Source organism: Lipophrys pholis (assembly GCF_963383615.2).
Source record: "Lipophrys pholis genome assembly, chromosome: 2".
NCBI classification, from domain to species: domain Eukaryota; kingdom Metazoa; phylum Chordata; class Actinopteri; order Blenniiformes; family Blenniidae; genus Lipophrys; species Lipophrys pholis.
Window position 1 is genome coordinate 1,362,929 of NC_137636.1, and position 18,729 is coordinate 1,381,657.

At 41.5% G+C, this 18,729-nt stretch overlaps 1 protein-coding gene across 1 annotated transcript in view; it reads left to right on the forward strand.

The window, feature by feature from the left end:
• luzp2 (leucine zipper protein 2) overlaps positions 1–18,729 on the forward strand; it is a 213,067-nt gene that overhangs the window by 147,710 nt on the left and 46,628 nt on the right. The gene's annotated exons all lie outside the window — the stretch shown is intronic.

Genomic DNA, 18,729 nt, shown 5'->3' on the forward strand with positions numbered 1-18,729 from the left:
GCTGTCATTACTTCATCATTGTTTGTTCTGAAGAACCAGAGAGGGAGAAATACAGTCACTTGCATTTACTTGATAAATGGTTAAATAGAATGTTTCTCTCCCATCGGCTTTCTCTTTAGATTGACTGAATGATTAAAGTAACAAGAGTTAAACCTTAATTTACTCTGACTTTTCACTGCAGCAAGTTTAAAAAAAAGAAGAAGTTATTTTATAAAACCGGGAGATAAAACAGTGATTCATTTGGTCTTTCAGGTTAATTGACACTATATATGAAACAAACTCGCTTTTCACTGTCAAGAAATCTACATTCATGCTCAATTTGAGCTTGACTGCAGCGTGTGGAGAAAGGAAATCATCTCAAACACATCAACTCAAAGACAAAAGCCGTCTAATAACATCTTTTTCACTTCTGCTTTGGCAGAACTGTTGACTGCTCTGGTTGCTTGTTACACATCAGGGGCATTTTGACCTTAATTGCACCTTTCAACTTTACAGTTAAATTATTTGCTTTAAACTGTCAAAGTCTATCACTCTGATGATGTTTAAATAAGATATTCATGCACTTGATGTCAAGGAGACGCACTGGCAACAAGATACACTCAATTCTATGAGGATTAGAAAAAGCTTCATTAGGTTTGGTAATAATTCCTCAGGTGAGATTTTAACCGTCATACTAAAAGAACCTGATCGGTCTAAATCAGGATTTGTACCAGGAGTGTCAAACAAAAGACCAGACGGTGTAACCCACAAGATCTTTGCAAGATCTTTAAATTAAAAAGACAGATTGGAAATTTTTCATCACAGAAACTGCTGTTTGCGTTCAAAGATTATTTCTGCTTCTATTGAACAGATCTGGGCTGCATGGTGGTGCAGCGGTTATGGTGCGTTTACACTATGTTCACTGCAGCTCCGTATCAGGACACAGTGAACAAAAAGGGATGGACGTGAGACAACGCAGGGGGACGGGATGGACGTCAGACAACGCAGGGGGACGGGATGGACGCGAGACAATGCAGGGGGACCGGATGGACGTCAGACAACGCAGGGGGACGGGATGGACGTGAGACAACGCAGGGGGACGGGATGGACGTGAGACAATGCAGGGGGACCGGATGGACGTGAGACAACGCAGGGGGACGGGATGGACGTGAGACAATGCAGGGGGACGGGATGGACGTGAGACAACACAGGGGGATGGGATGGACGTGAGACAACACAGGGGGACGGGATGGACATCAGACAACGCAGGGGGACGGGATGGGCAAATGTAACAGGTTGTGATTGCCATGGGCGCCGTGCCAGACTTTTAAATTGTCAAAATTGCCCACGGCGGCTCAGGAGACAACGACCCTATAACCCTATAAACCTGCTTCACAATGGTCTAACGTCCACATTTCATCCGTAGAAAGTCTTGACAGAACGTGAGAGACGTGACAGAACGTGAGAGACGTGCCACGCCTTCCTCAGAATTCCCCAAAGCCCCTGGTGCACGAGTTCCGGGCAAACGGGGCTGCCGTGAACATAGTGAACCTAGTGAACCTAGTGAACATAGTGAACATAGTGTTAACATTCCCTTAGCGCTCCTGCCTCATGGGTTTTCTACAGGAAGCCTGTTTCCTCTCCATGTGAGGGGAATCGGTGACCTGCGATAGTACTTTAAATTCAAAGTTACTGTGGCACTATTTTACCAGTTCGGCCCACTCAAGATGAAATTGAGCTGTTTGTGGACAGAAATGTGTTTGACACCCCTGATTTCAAGAGATGCAATCAGTCTGGTTCTGAGAGCTGGATTGGAGCAGGACTTTTCAGATATGGGTTAAAAATAAAAATCATGTTGATGTTGAGACGTACTTGAGAAAAAAACGTGGCAATGTGCGTCATTATGGCTCACTGAACGTATTGATTGATGAAGCATTCACCACTGCCTTCTTATGGCTCATTCCCATTCATAAAATCATTTAGATCGAGTACACTCAGTGTTTAGTGGGTGTAGATTTCACTGTAGTACTTGAAATGTGATGGCAAAGCATCAGCAAAGAAGATTGTAGTTCCTTCAGATTTCTACGTTTTAGAATAATTTCTGAACATTTTTGATATTAGTGATTATTTTCCCTGCTTGTTGATTAAGTTGTGTTTATGATTGATTGGGAAGTGGTGAAGTTCCCATTCCGCAGTATTAAAAACCCATCCAGAACGTGTCTCACTGGTAACTTCCCATCGGGAGGTTGAGAAGTTAATCAGGACACATTAAGGCGCAAAAAGAATAGATAGAACGAAGATTTTTATCCATGTGCACTGTGATAAACAAACCATTTAAGTAGAAACAGCCTCACTTCATAGTTATAAATTATGCAATAAGTTAGAAAGATGTTTATGAACGCAGCGTTCGGAGAACAGGCTTTGTTTCCGGGGGACCATATTTTCTGAGGGAACGATTGTCATACAGAAAGTTATGACAATTTCAACACTGTGAGCAACAATAGTGATTTCTGAAGACACGTAACGACATTAATCACAATCATTGTGCAGCAGCGTTTTACTTCCGTCTCATTGAACTCAAAATAGTCTGCGTCTGCCGCACACTTCCATTATGGAATTATTCTGTTGTGGCTCTTTGTTGTTGTGCTGTGCTGTGCTGTGCTGTGTTGTGTTGTGCTGTATTGTGTTGTGCTGTGCTGTGCTGTGTTGTGTTGTGTTGTGTTGTGCTGTGTTGGGCTGTGTTGTGTTGTGTTGTGCTGTATTGTGTTGTGCTGTGTTGTGTTGTGCTGTGTTGTTGTGTTGTGTTGTGCTGTGTTGTGCTGTGTTGTGTTGTGTTGTGTTGTGCTGTGTTGTGTTGTGCTGTGTTGGGCTGTGTTGTGTTGTGTTGTGTTGTGCTGTGTTGGGCTGTGTTGTGTTGTGCTGTGTTGTGTTGTGTTGTGTTGTGCTGTGCTGTGTTGTGCTGTGTTGTTGTGTTGTGTTGTGTTGTGCTGTGTTGTGTTGTGTTGTGTTGTGTTGTGCTGTGCTGTTGGCCCTTCTGGGCCACTGTACTTTGAACCAAAAATAATGACTGTACTAGAAACTATTATATTTAGAAAGGAGCTTATTATATTTTGTCATATAGAATAGAATAGAATAGAATAGAAATACTTTATTAATCCCAAATTCTTCAAATCAACATATACTTACCCATTTCTTGTTCCCATGTAAACGTTCCCAACTAGGAAACTTTCCCAGGTAGTAACTTTCCCAGTTCCCAGCTGAACCTCTGCAGCACAAAAGGCTCCGACGACAATTCTTCACCGCATGAAGCACAACAAGTATTTGTCTAATGAAATAAGAAGTAAGAGCTCTTAACAGTCGTGGCTGACGGTTACTGTCGGCAGCAGACCCGGCAGCTTCCTGAATTTCTGTCGAGGATGTTTTTGTCCTTTATTTCCTCGTTGCAGGTGTTTAATGTAACTCATAAACAAAGTCTTTAGTTCTCAGTGAGATGCAGGATAATTTACATAATGAATACAGACGTGCAAAATGTTGTTTCATTGCTAACGTGGTGATGGAAAAAGACTTCAAGCGGCCAAGCGTCTGTATTAGTTCACTGAATGAGTTTCCTTTCCACGTGATGCACCAGGACGTCGCTGTGAGCCGGGGAATGAAACCGTAGAAGACGCAGCCAGAGCAGCACATTACAGAACAGAACTTCTCCACTGCAGCTGGAGTTTCTTCGGTTTTGGGTTTTTTTGTCATGTCTTTAGGGGTTTTTCCAATCTGGGACTATGAGCCACCAACTCCCACTCTGTCCATGATTCTTCTCACACTATTTATTGATTTAGTGCATCTCATCTTCATAAATATAATTAATGATCAGTCATCTGTTTCAGATCTTGGTAAACACTGACTGTCAGTCCGTCCATTCATTTTGTTTCATTCGTTAACAAAAACATTAAAAACTCAATACAAAATTCATGTTTGAGAGATTTTTCTATTCTACTGTGCAGCGCAGGTTGTTATCACAGTTATTTTCTGCTTTTGAAATTCATAATCATCATGGGACATAAGAAAATCTCCATATAAACCAACTCAAATGACTCCAGATGACTAATTTTTAGATAATTTCAAGGTGAGAATATCAAATGCAAACATCTTGACTGAAATTAGAAGCCTACAGTTTTTCCTCTTTATTAAATTAGCTGCTATAATTCTCATAAATCCTTATAATTCGAAGTGCTCAGTCACGATTTGGCAGTTTTGCAGCCTTCACAATGATCACAAAAATCCATCCCAGTTGTAAACTGTCTGATATATTTTTGCAAACCCAAATGAGGCAAAACAAAGACTTGCTCCCTGATTAAGCTTGGCTATGCAGATAATGTTCATTATGCAGAATGTAAATAGTGCAAGTTAAAGAAGTAGATAAGACACAGTGTGAATGCTGATGACATGCACACGTTTATATTTTTAAAGTTAAATCAGACTTGGCGCAGACTGTATTTCTATTATTGAGTTCATTTGAACTAATTTGTTCAGGCATTCTTCATATTTTACAGTCAGTATTTATCATTATTTTCATCTCATGCTCCATTCTTTCTGTCATTATTTAAATCGGCTTGAAAAAGTGGCAGGAATAACAATAAATTCAGGGACCAGAGGAGATTAGTGTTCAGGCGTGTGAGCTTGTGCTGCAGCTCCATTGCTATGCTAATAGCTAATAAGGCTACTAACAAGGAATATTCTTTTTTGAAATACCAAATCCTCCCAATTTCCCTTCAAGGATCAATAGAGTTCACCTTATCTCTTCTCTCTGAATAGCCTGAAGCCTTGTCGGGCACCTCACAACATTTCTCCACAGCGATTTGATGAGAAATGCGGAGAGGCGAGGATCTGTGCAGAAACAGTGAAGTGACGGGTCGGACCAGGATGTGAACCATGTTTTCATCAAAACAAGATGTACTGTATAATCACAAGGCAGCGGTGCATCTGCACTGACAGCAAACATCCACAAACGCTAACGAAAAACTTTGATGAATTCATGCTTAAAAAACAAACTTCCTGTGTGATGTTTGTGTTGACACACTCTGTGGGTCAAACAGCCAACATGGGAGACAGGTTTTACAATATTTAGGCTCCTTTTTTGTTTTTTTTTAAACAATGTGTGTTTACATGCAAACAGCAGAAAAGCTGAAAACGATGGTCGTAAGCATACCAGGCCACGAGTTCACGCTTTTGGCTGTTTTTGTAATGAAACCACACACACACACACACACACACACACACACACACACACACACACACACACACACACACACACACACACACACACACACACACACACACACACACACACACACATCGAACTATAAATGACAAATCTTAATGATGCAATGGTGTGGATGCGCAGTAATAGTGTTTCAAACAACATGTGTTTTCCTCCGTTTCCACAGTGACAGAGTCACCGTTGTCATGTAGACGGAGCTCCAAAATGCAACTTGAAAACATGCAAACGGGCCCTAAAGGCCCCCGCAGGCTCCTATTTAGAAGTCATAAGAACAAGACGAACGTTGGGCAGCTGAACCTGTTCTGATCCAGCTCAAAGGAATAGACAAGACAATACATTTTATTCAACAAGAGACAAATCTCTATGAAACTATGAAAAGAGAGTAACAGAAAACACTTATCATGTTTATTACTTTCTTCCATGAAGACGGAGTCTGAATATTTTCAAAAAGTTCCATCTTGTGAGCCGTTTTCAAAAACGCCGCTGCTGCGTCAGCAGATAAAGAGGAGCATCACATACAAATGAGGCCTGCAGTCTAATACGTTGCTCTGTTTGGTGGTGATCTTCCCTCACCACTCATGGTGGTCTGAAGCAGGGTGGGCCCACATCGTCAATGTCATGTTTATGTTTTTATGTGTTTGCAACATTGTGAAATATGTATTTTAGTTTTATAGTTGTAAACAGGTTTTTCTAATACATGGAATGCATAAACAATGCATATGTAAACGTCTTATTTCAGTATGAATTGTCTATTTTGGTTCCCTGCAAATGGTCAAAATGGTGAGTCATGGATTTTCCTTACTCATTTTTTATTCTTGATTATTTATTATCAATATTTTAAACGTCTCATGACTTGGAAAAAAGTATGTTTCTATGCTTTTGTTTTTTTTGCTTGATCAAAACCATTTTTTGAAAGATCACAGATTGGTTCCAAACTGTCAAGGGAAGACAGGTTAAACAGAATATATTCACTGCATTGCTCAATGACTGAACATTTCAATTCAGATGTTTATGTCACACTGTGCCGCAGGTTTGTGGAGCGTTTTATTCTTTAGAAACAACATTTGCAGAAAACAACAACAGTGCTTTGAAGAAATGATGTTTAAAAGGCTTTTGTGCATAATTATTCCTGTTACTTTGATAAAAGAATACTTTCCTAGGGATTTTTTTTTCTTTCAAAAATGACATCACACGAGCCAACCAGACCCACAGGAGACACATGAATGGGAATGGAAAACAAAACCTTTTAAATAAAGTAGAATGTTGTTATTCCCATATCATTCATGCTACAGATCTTTGAAGGTGTGGAGTCTAGAAAGCGAGAAAATCAACTTTTATCATCAATCATCAGCAAACAAGGTCTGAAAGTTCTTTGTCTCACGAGGTGGTAACTTGCAAAATGTACAGATTTTATAGATTTACTGTGGTAAAACAGGTATAGATAGTGAAGAAAAATAAGAACCAAAACAAAATAATAAAAAATATGAATTTTATTTTATATAATATTTCCTATTTTTCAGATAGGTGTGATTCATTGTTTCACCCTTGTTGTAATCTGACATGTTAACTTCCATGAGTGAGACGTAGCCTCCAAACCGACTGGTCCTATGACAATAATTAATGCTTGATAAACTCATTACTGAATGCACAGGAAGTAACATTGTGGAGATACACATGATATATCGGCGGCAATCTGATGGAGGTTTTAACATTATGGCTGATTGTTGTGATCGTAAGAAAATACAGAAATGAAAACTTCGTCAGGGCAGACGCAGAAAATCAAATGGAGCGGCTGTGGATCCGTAGGTAAAGTAGGTTTTCTTGTTATCCGAAGGTCGGCGGTTCGGTCCAATGTGGATGTGTTGAATTGTAATTTGTTAAAATCCTAAACTCACAACTTCTCTCAATGGTGATGGAACGGTAGAAACCAACGATGACGTGGGAATCATTGAGTCGCAAAATAATAAGTCTCACTGATGCACTGAACATGTTAGTGAGATGCACTATAAATAAAATTAATTTACTATAAAGGTTAAGTCTTCAACACTCACATATAATTTGGATTTAGATTGAATGGCTCAAAGCATTTGATGCCCAGTGTTTCCTCTCCTTGGAGTCAGTCATTACACCCTGCAGAGTTCATTGTGGCCTTTAACGGACATAAATAATAAAGTCATACTTTCATAACACGCAATCTCTAAAGATGTGACAGAAACTTTGTAGTTTGTCATTACAATGAATCTTATTGACCTTTTGAGCTGAAATCTGTTGTGACAACGCCGCTTCTACTGCACAACTCATGAGCTGCGTTAGGCTAACGTGCACGCGAAAGCCAGTGCCACTCGCGGCCAATAAAAATGTCACCACTAAATGCATTGCACTTTTGATAGTTTATTTACCTTTGCAGGCGCTGAGGGAATGAGCTGTGTGGGTGTGTTTGCTACATAAATAAGAAATAGGGCAGAGTTTGCTATGCGCACCACACTCGCTGCTCGTAGTGTAACGCACCCTGACTGCGATGAAATTAAAAAATGTGTTTCCAGAAGAGTTGGTCTGTGGCTCTTCACACTCAAAGGCTAAAAGGATCCTGCACCGAGGGGTGGTGAGTGTGGAAGTTGACCTAGATGGACAGTAAATATCAACACTCAGGAGCTGTCCGAATATCAGCACTTTATATAATGTGTGAAAATAACTTTGCTTATCTGAGTTGACTCAGACCGAATGAAGTCTGGTAGATGGATACTGATCGCTTATCGGTCTTCATGACCCTGTTTTCTATAACTTTGTAGAAATCATTTGTCAGCCCTGCAATTATACAAAGTATATTATAATGCATTTGAATGGTAAATGGACTTTATTTATATTGTGCATTTTACCACTTCAGAAATCACATTCAGCCACGTCCTCACACATCCCTGATGAAGGCTGCTGTGCAATCCAAGAAGGATTAAACTACCAAGGGATTGGAAGAGGACACGCTTTACCAAACGAGCCACACATTATCAACAGAATGCACTGATTGCTGCTTTTTTAGGGATCAAGCCCGAAAGGCCAGGAGCCTCTTGTATTTCGTATTTTTCTTATTATTGTTTTATCTCTTTTTTTTGGACTCCTGACGCCTCTTTGGGCCCAAATGTGACCCACTAAGCACGATGAAGTGTTCATCCAATTTGGCACGTTCATCAAGAGTAGCAAAAAAATTAAGGAAATGTAAAAAATAACCCTCAGAGTGCCAAAATGTGCTCTCCAGTGCCACCTAGAAACACTACAACGGCCACAATGACCCGTAGGAATGTCCTTGGGAGATCAAACCAAAACTCCGCCTTTCATAAGGTATTGTCTATTCAATTCAATTCAATTCAATTTTATTTTATTTGTAAAGCGCTAAATCACATCAACAAACATCTCAGAGCCTCTTACAATGATAGAGAACAACAGAACCCAACTAAACCTTCCAGAGCAGCAGATGGAACAAGCAACAGTGGAAACGGTCTCCTTCTCACACTGCATGGTCTCCTTCTCCTGCTGCAGAGTCTCCTTCTCATGCTGCAGAGTCTCCTTCTCATGCTGCAGGGTATTGTAGTTAGTTTTGAGGGTGTCCTTCTCACGCTGCATGGACTCCTTCTCATGCTGCAGAGTCTCCTTCTCATGCTGCTGCAGATTCTCCTTCTCATGCTGCAGGGTATTGTAGTTAGTTTTGAGGGTGTCCTTCTCATGCTGCAGCCTGTCTCTCTCCTCCACCACCTGCTGCAAAGTCTCCTTCTCATGCTGCAGAGTCTCCTTCTCATGCTGCATGGTCTCCTTCTCCTGCTGCAGAGTCTCCTTATCATGCTGCAGAGTCTCCTTCTCATGCTGCAGAGTCTCCTCATGCTGCAGGGTCTTCTCCTGCAGCATGGCCTCTTTCTCATGCTGCATGGTCTCCTTCTCATGCTTCAGAAACTCCTTTTCCTGCTGCAGAGTCTCCTTCTCATGCTGCAGAGTCTCCTTCTCATGCTGCATGGTCTCATTCTCATGCTGCATGGTCTTCTTCTCATGCTGCAGAGTCTCCTTCTCATGCTGCATGGTCTCCTTCTCATGCTTCAGAAACTCCTTCTCCTGCTGCAGAGTCTCCTCATGCTGCAGGGTCTTCTCCTGCAGCAGGGCCTCTATCTCATGCTGCATGGTCTCCTTCTCATGCTGCATGGTCTTCTTCTCATGCTGCAGAGTCTCCTTCTCATGCTGCAGATTCTCCTCATGCTGCAGGGTCTTCTCCTGCAGCAGGGCCTCTATCTCATGCTGCATGGTGTCCTTCTCGTGTTGCATGGTCTCCTTCTCATGCTGCAGCCTGTCTCTCTCCTCCACCATCTGCTGCAGCCTCTCCTCCAGAGCTTTGAGCTTCTCCGTCCTCTTCTTGTTTACATTACATTATTTTTCTGAAAAAGTGGCACCAACTGGCTCAGCCTGTAGTAGATAGACAACTGTTACTGTGGTGAGAAGCATTTCCTTAGCTGGCCTCTCATGACTTTTTGATTTCTTGTGCCTCAAATTCAGATTTTTTTGTAACATCACTTCATATTAGCGTTTTTAGTTGGATATATATATATAGATATATATATATATCTATATCTATATATATATAGCCCCCGGCTAGCTCAGTTGGCAGAGCATGAGACTCTCAATCTCAAGGTTGAGGGTTCATGTCCCACGCAGGGCGCCACCTTCCTGTGGGCTCTCCACCTGCAGAAAGGTTCTTAATGGGTCAATGTGATCTGGGTGACGGTGCTCAGACTGACACCGCCGCACACCCAGAAATGGATAAGAGGGAGAAAATGAATGAATGAATGAATGAATGAATGAATGAATGAATGAATGAATGAATGAATGAATGAATGAATGAATGAATGAATATACAGTTTTGTCACAGTTACCTTGAAAAAAGTAATCTTATTACAGATTACAAGTCACTCCTTTAAAAAGTATGTTAGTTACTTTACTGATTACTTGTTTTTAAAAGTAACTAAGTTAGATTACAAGTAACTTGACAACACCCCTGACCGTCTCAACTCAAATGACAATCAGTTTAACCAAATACTCATTTCTGATCCCTGCCTGGCCTCCTGCACCTGCTGGTACATATTTAACCTTTGACCTACTGCTGGTACATATTTAACCTTTGACCTCCTGCTGGTACATATTTAACCTTTGACCTACTGCTGGTACATATTTAACCTTTGACCTCCTGCTGGTACATATTTAACCTTTGACCTCCTGCTGGTACATGTTTACCCTTTGACCTCCTGCTGGTACATATTTAACCTTTGACCTACTGCTGGTACATATTTAACCTTTGACCTACTGCTCCTTATGGGCATTTGGCTCCGTTATTTTCTTAAGCTATTTATTTATTTGAAGATTGGAATTATTAGCGGAGGTGAGCTCATCCGGGTCTTGGGGGTTTTGTTCTTGTAATTAATACTTTCCACTCCGCCGATAAATAAGCTGGGCTTCGCGCTCCCCGGCTCTCGCTTGCTCGCTCGCTGGCTCACTGTCTTTGTGTCTTTGTGTCGTTTCCTGGGAGGCGCCGTGTTCCGTGTGGTCCCGATGTCTGCAGGTGCAGTTGCAGCACCAAGCTTCCCGGTAGCCGGCTGGCTGGCCGAGGTTAGATCTGTTTGGCGTGGCTGTTCCGGCCGTACTGTTTTCGGCCCCCTGTGTCTAGTCTGGGTTTGTGTTTTCTTTCTTAGCCCGGTGTTGGTACTGGTTTGACGGCCCTGGACGGGGTTGAGCCATTGCCGGACCTGTTTGTTTTGTTTGGCTGGGCAGTCACGCCCCTCTCTCAGTTAAACTTTCCCTGTTCCTTGTTTTGTTTGCTTTTTTGGACGGGTGGACGAGGCTCTCGTAAAAAGAAATAAACCAAATGTTTAAAAACTCATGCCCCTGTCTCCCGTGTCCTAAAATATGTTTCCTCCTTCTTTGGGGTCGTAAAACACTGGCAAATGGTTATATTATCAGATTTCTTCTATTACTGGTATTTAGTTACCCGGACATGTAGTTGTAGTCTGTTGTTGCACTATTCATCTATTTATTTATTTGCACTGCCTGATCTAGGCAGCCTTTTAATTGCCCCCTGTCTGGGGGGGAACAAATAAAGTCTTTAATTGACTGATTGATTGATTGCAAAGTTAAGGTTTATTGATGATGTTAGTTTGTTCGCTTTCTTTTGTGTTACCTGAAAGCACTGTTAGAGCGAGTTGGCCTGTGATTGGCTGAGAGTGGAGAAGGGGGCGGGTCAGGTGAGCGTGCAGACTGCATCATGCGCTGTGTGTGTCTGTGTCAGTTTGGAGGAGAAAGGAGGATCGGCCGGTTCAGTTTAATAAAAAATTGGCTTTACAGACAAGAAACTCGTTCTGCGAGACGCTGCAACAGTAACACACAGTGACTTGGATGAGTCACTTTAATCTGATTACTGGTTTGGAAGTAGTAACGCATTAGATTACTCGTAACTGAAAGAAGTGGTCATATGAGATTAATACGTTACCGGCATCACTGTATATACACGACACAACACTGACACCTGAGCTGAGATATCAGTGATGCTGCCTTGAAGCTACCTACCTACGAAAATAAAAAAGCAGCCCTAGCGTCACAGCGATACCGTCGGGGAGAGTTTGGAAAAGAATGCATAATGCAACAGCTATAGGACATGTTTATTTGTCGACATGCCATTGTATTTTGAACGAGAAGGCATCAATAATATTAGCTATATGTTGAGATTGTAGTCTGTTTCTGGAGTAATTGTTTGGTTGACACTGTCATCACGGAGACTACAACAAAGAGAATGTTAAAATTTAAGGGTCATTATGGCACCATTTCAACAGTCCGGCCCACTTGAGATGAACTTGGGCTGTATGTGGCCCCTGAACTAAAACGTGTTTTACACCGCTGCCATAGGTAGATAGAGCGGTTAGTGTTACACTCCTGATGATGTGTCGTTGCAGTAGATACTGCGCCCAACACACAACCCTCGATGTAAAGAGTCTAATGTAAGCAACAATCCTCCTGCTGGTGCCTGAAGTCACTCAGGTTGTTATTGTGAGTGAGATGCATACGAACTGAAAGTGCAGTCTTATTTGCTTGAGGTGTTGTGTGTGAATGTGGGGCGCCACACGGACAGGTCACCAGTTAACGGGGCAAACAAACACATAAGCAAACATACCCACATTGACACCTCAAGGCAAATTCCTGTCAACAGTTAATGTATGTTTATTGACTGAAGGAATCTGGAGGAACCGCAGCACTCAGATAAAGAACATGCACACAGCACGGAAAAGACGTCCAAGCCCAAACCAGAGATCCTTTTTACTGTGAGGTGAGCATGTTAACCACTACACGATGCAGCCTGACAAAGCAATAAGTCACTAAATTGTTTGTGTGCTGTCAGGTTTTCCTGAGTGGAAAACGTGAGCAACGTGTAAATGAATCACGGCTCTTTTTTTTTTTCCGGGGGCCGCGAATTGACAGTGCGCCGGGAATAACACATTACAACATATGCAGCTCAGCGTATCTCATTTTGCATAATTCACTGTGACACATAAGCTCAAGAGAATCTTATTTCCACTCCAGTATGTCCTGGAGGTAAACTACGTCATGTTATATGATGGCTGCCAGTTGTACATGTCCCAGAAAGGTGGTCCCTCTGCAGGGGCGCTTGTCTGCATCACAAAACAACTGCTATATCAGCTCATTACCTTGGCTCTTTGCACAATGAAAATCCCATAATGTTCAGAATGCATTGTGTACTGAAAAGTATTGGACCTTTTTGAATTCAGTGTTTCGGGTTTTTCTGCCTGTTAAGCATGAATATTGGCTCAAAACCATGTTTAATGCAAATCTTCTCTCTTATCAAAGTGCGCAGTGATCTGTACTTTCAATGAGAGTTAATGGCCTGCTCTGATTTTGTGTTAGTTTAAAAAAAAGAAAAATCATTATTAAAAGACACGTTGTAGTTGTGATATTTGAATTTACTGGGACTATGTCTGACTCATGGCACTCGCTGTACTCATCATTATAGATTATTCAAAAGAGATATAGGAGCCTGCTATCGATATAGATCCATTGTGGTTTCGTTTACACAACAATGTTGAAAGGGAAAATGAATTCAGAATTCAGAATCGTTTGTACATATTTTGTTTCAAAACGGTTTTCCATTGGCATGACACCATTTTGAAAATGATGAAAATGATGTAGTGATCATGCCAAGCCAAGGGTCGGCGCTGTTGTTTTGTTTTTTTAATGGACAGACGGCCAAGTTGGATTGTTATCACATGAGATTCTCATTTATAAAACTACTGCGTTCCAGGACAATCTGGACTGGGAGTCATACCACCAGAGGCGCCGTTGTTCCTATTCTCCACCATGGTCGTAGTAAATATTTCTTCTTCACACACACGAGTAGACAGACAATAACAACAATGGCAGCTTTCAGAGTCTCCGTGTTTCTGCTGTGGAAAGTTTTGATTGACTGAAGTGAGGAGGGGATATGAAATGTATTACAAAAGGGAAATAACTTAGTTGTTGGCAAAGTGTGTATAAATAACCAAGAAGACTTTTCTGTGTTGAGTGATATAAGAGCCACTTGTAGGAACTGTGTGAAACCTCCCACTCACCCAGTAGGAAACTCCCAGTTTGCTTGCCGTCTTCCTTCCCAGTTACTCATGAAGACGCAGTTGAATATTTTTGTCTGGACCAACAGACACACTGACATCATGGTGCTTCAAGCCTAAAAATCTAAACTCAAATTAATTATTTTTACTTGAAATGAAAACAGCTACGACTTCAGTGATTGTATGGAAAGATCCATATTTGATATCTTACTTCATGTCTTTATATAAAATGTGTTTCCCTTGTCAAACCTCATCCTGTGGTTCAGTCAGTTCATCAGCTAATCACACCGAGCCATCGCCTTCATCACGCGGTAAATCTGTCATCAAGGCACATCAACATAATCACCAAATGTGTTATCTCCCCCTAAATTAATTTAATGTGCTCGCTGTATTTATTTAATGTTCCAGCTATAAGCCGTAATTGTTTGTTTGAAAAACACCAACTGCAAATGAAGATGAAAAACAAATCACTCCGTTCTCTCGGAGGCCACAGTCGCATTAACGGGAACTGAATCTGAACTTCAGACTGACAGATATTTATTTCACACTGAATCATTATCAGTTTTTAGGAACAATAAGAAAACATCTCTCTGTGACAAAGCTTCATATCCTCTTCGTTCCAGGTTTGTATTTTCATGAACTGCATTGCGTGTTCCACCCATGGACTGTTTCTGGCCCCGGCCAGCCGTTATCCCACCTCATGCTCATGGATCTCCCCTGGGCGGCCCTCCCACCAAGAAACACTGTGATCAGGTTTTCTGCTCTATTCATTGTACACTCGGTAGATTATTGCTGTTGAAGAAGTCCAGGAACAGTACCGTACTGGCTGTGCTCAGGACCTCCCTCCTGGCACCCAACAGCACGCTGTTTCAAAGCCTGTTAGATCGCACTCTAAGCCCGTACACTGTAATCCACTCAAACAAGTGTGGAAAAGCAGCTGCTGCTGCGTGAGCTTGTTTATGTAGCACGAAGTATCCGGTCACTGAAGTTTGGTTTTCTTGAATTAAAGCCGCCGGATGAATATTCATTGCTCTCACTTGAGTTCTGCTGGATGGGTTTGAAGAATAGACCCTCAGCTACAGGTAATTGGCTCATTGATAAACTCATTAGGAATCTTAAATGTGGTGTTAAATCAAGAAAGAGGGATAATAAATCTACTTTAGCCATTATGATGAAGACGTGTCCTATAGAAATAGATTATTTAGATAAAACAAACAGTCCTCTGTTAAGTACAAAACAATACCCACAGATTTTCTGTCAGCACCTAACGATAAAGGATCACTTTTAAGTTTCTGTAGTCATTAGGATGATTTCAGCTTCCTTACTTCTTCAGTAATTCTATAAAGCTACGCTTCTCTTTTCATTAATGTCTCCGTGGTTCTTTTGAGACTTTTAAATGCCTTATCAAACTAAAATCTAGAAAAAAAATCTCGCGTCTAAGAAACAAAATTGCTCGTCTTTATTTTTGCAGTTACAACTGAACTTCACAAGATGAGTTTATCAGGCTGTAAGCTGGAGTCGTGCTGTGCAATGAAAGTGACGTATAAACACGAATAGACGGAAAACCTTTTTTTTTTCGGATCATATAAATCTATATATCTATATCTGTGGGCTTTGACTCACGATCTCTGTGGAGAGGAAGAGTATAAACCAATTATAGGACTGTGGCTCAGGTGGTGAAGTGGTCGTCTGTCAGTCGGAAGGTTGCAGGTTTGATCCCCTATTACAGCATCCCCTGTTGCTTCTGAGGCCGTCAGTCTTGTTTGAAATCACAGTGGGTCTGTTTCAAAGACTTTCCCCGCAGACTGCGGACGCTGGAAACGGTCCAATTCCACATCCTGCAGGCCCAAGTGAAGCTCCTGTCATGGTTGATTGTGCTGTTTGATTGTGCCATCTGAAACTCAGGGTGGGGACTGTGGCTTTAGGACCAACCTGAATAACAGATCATTGTCAATTAAGAAGGGAAATTCCCTTTCTGGCTTAATACTGTTATCACTGTTAGGCTCCGTTCTGCTCTCTAGTGGCTGTGTCATTTCCCGTTAAACACAGGATCATATTTTACTGACACTCAATCCTCGGGGGAAGATTGTCCCGGCTTTTCCACTTCGTTCACACAAGAGGCTGTGAACCTTCAAACCTTTTGTATTTTACTTTTGTAAACTTGAGGTGTACAGTTTTCAAAATTGCACAATTAAACAAGAACACTAATTGTTACAAATGTAAGAAAGAAAGAAATGTATTGCAAACATAATATTGCACATACATACATGGAATCTAGTATGTGATGCAACAAAAGTATATCAGAGGCACAACTTTAGGGTTTAGCCGATGCAGTGTGATTTACAATGTCTGACAACATTTGTGTAGTTTGAACTCTGTTAGTCTATGAAGGGTTTGGATTGCAGGTGCAAACTGGCAGAGATGCCGCTGTTATTGTTGTGAAAGGCATTTCCTCAAGTGGCTCCCCACAACCTTTATTTGCTCACTTTATTCTTCGTAAGATATTTTCTATTTTGTACTCCTTGTTTGGTCCCGCAATGTTTTATGAATCTGTTCTATTTTTCTTATTTCACCCACAGGTTTGACTTTATGATCGATCATCTCCTCTGCTGTTTGCTTTTTCAGAATTTTTGCCAAATGTTATTTTTACCTGATCACCCACCAATCAAAAACAATCTATTTGCAGGAGCGTTTATGCGAGAATGGCGCTTGAGCACTGAAAATACACCTTTTTGAAAATGGGTCTCACGTCTGTGTACTTGCCATTGTCAATGTTTATATTGTATTGTTCTCTGGTGCATGTGTGTGTGTGCTTTCCTTATAAAAATCAGGTTTCAGAAAAAGGCATAGCACTGTCACGGCTGCACTGAAAGTGGTAAACGACCTTTCTGTAGCTCTTGACAAGAAGCAGCACTGTGCTGCACTTTTTAGAGAATTGTCCAAAGCTTTGGACACTGTCGACTATGATGTTTTAAAACTTGTGAGCTCAGCTCTCTCAGAAGAAGCCATTGCTTGGTTCTCCAATTATCTTAGCAGTCAGTTGCAGTGCATAAGATCTGACGGGGTATGCTCAGATTTTATACCCGTCCACAAGGGTGTGCTGCAAAGCTGTGTGCTAGGTCCACTTTTATTTACAATTTATGTAAATAATCTTGGTCAAACTGTGACAAATGCCACTTTACATCTTTATGCTGATGACACTATTGTGTACTGCTGTGCTGCATCTCCTGCACAAGCAGTTGAAAATGTGCAAAATGCCTTTGTTGTCCTTCAGAACACACTGCCTGGACTGAAACTGGTTTTAAACGCAGATAAGTGGAAGCTTATGTTCTTCAGCAGGTCAAAGAGCTTCACAATGTTCCTGGATTGTCTCCTGTTGATGGACAGGAGGTTGAGGTTGTTCACTCTTACCAATTCCTGGGCATATTGATCAATGTTAAAGCACGTGTTCTGTCGCTGGTGAAGAAGCTGAGGCTGAAGCTGGGTTTCTATTTTACAAACAAATTGTGTTTCTCTTTCAATGTAAAAAAGCGTCTTGTTGCTGCAACTTGTTTTCCGGTTTTAGATGATGGGGATCTTTTGTATATGAAGGCCTCTGCTCAGTGCCTCCATATGGTGGATAGTGCTCACCATGCAGCCTTGAGGTTCACCACTGCTGGTAGAGCTCGGACTCACCACCGTCAGTGGTACTCCCGGGTTGCTTGGCCCGCTCTGGCGAGCCGTAGGCTCCTGCACTGCTACTCCTTTATTTATAAGGCAGTTCTTGGTCTGCTTCCCTGTTATCTATGTGTTTTTATCATGCAGAGAAGTACCGGACAGTATTCTTTGCGTTCCCAGGACCTTTTTATGCTCTCGGTCCCAAATGCTCCGACTAAAATTGGGAAAAGGGCTTTAAGCTGAAGGAGCTGGAGTCCTTAAATGTTTTTAAATCTAAAATGGACGACTTGGAAGCGGACTCTATGATGTCGATGGTTTAGCTCAGCTGTCTGAACACCTGACACCTTTAATGACTGGGAGATGGCTCTATTTTAATCCACACTGCTGTGCGTCTGTAAATTCTACTTTTGTGTGTCTTTGTGTCTCCGTCTGCAGCTTTGTGTTTTTGCTGCTGCCTGTCTTGGCAGGTCTCCCTTGGAAAAGAGGTTTTTAATCTAAATGGGACCAACCTGGTTAAATAAAGGTTAATAGAATAAATAAAAAAACAACCAACAGCACCAACTAATGGCCTGGCATGCCAACTACATCATTTTCAGCATTTCTGCCATTTCTTTGTAACCGTTTTCAAAATGTTGCAGCATAAATGTGGAACATTTCTAAAGTGAAAATGCAACAATAATGCATTTTCTCATGAAACGTTGTTTAACCGTTGCCTTAACATGCTTCACACAGGATGTAGATCAAAATGTCCCAGTTAACGTGGAACAAATACTGTTCCTGATCTTGGAGTTTATGGCTGTTCTGCTTTTGTTGAATTTAAAATACTTTTATTGGATGTGTATTGTTCTGTCTTTTGGTGACATAGCTACAATCCCTGTGAGTGGGAGACAGACATTCACAAACTACACAAATAATTCAGAAGATGAGGGGTTATGTCGACCAGAGAAGGCGAAGGTCCTCCAGGAAAAATGTAGCCGGTGATGTGATGTGTTGCCAGTCCCACAGCAAGTTTCACAAAAGAGAGATGTGCATTAATTATATGTATTTTAGTCATGTCAGTTCCCTTCTTTTGATATTAACCTGGGACTCTGGGTAATATTGGAGCTTTTGGGCAATAAACGGAGGTTTAACTCAAGGTGGAGGAAGACAGGATGAGTTTCAAACCCAGAATCCATTGAATAA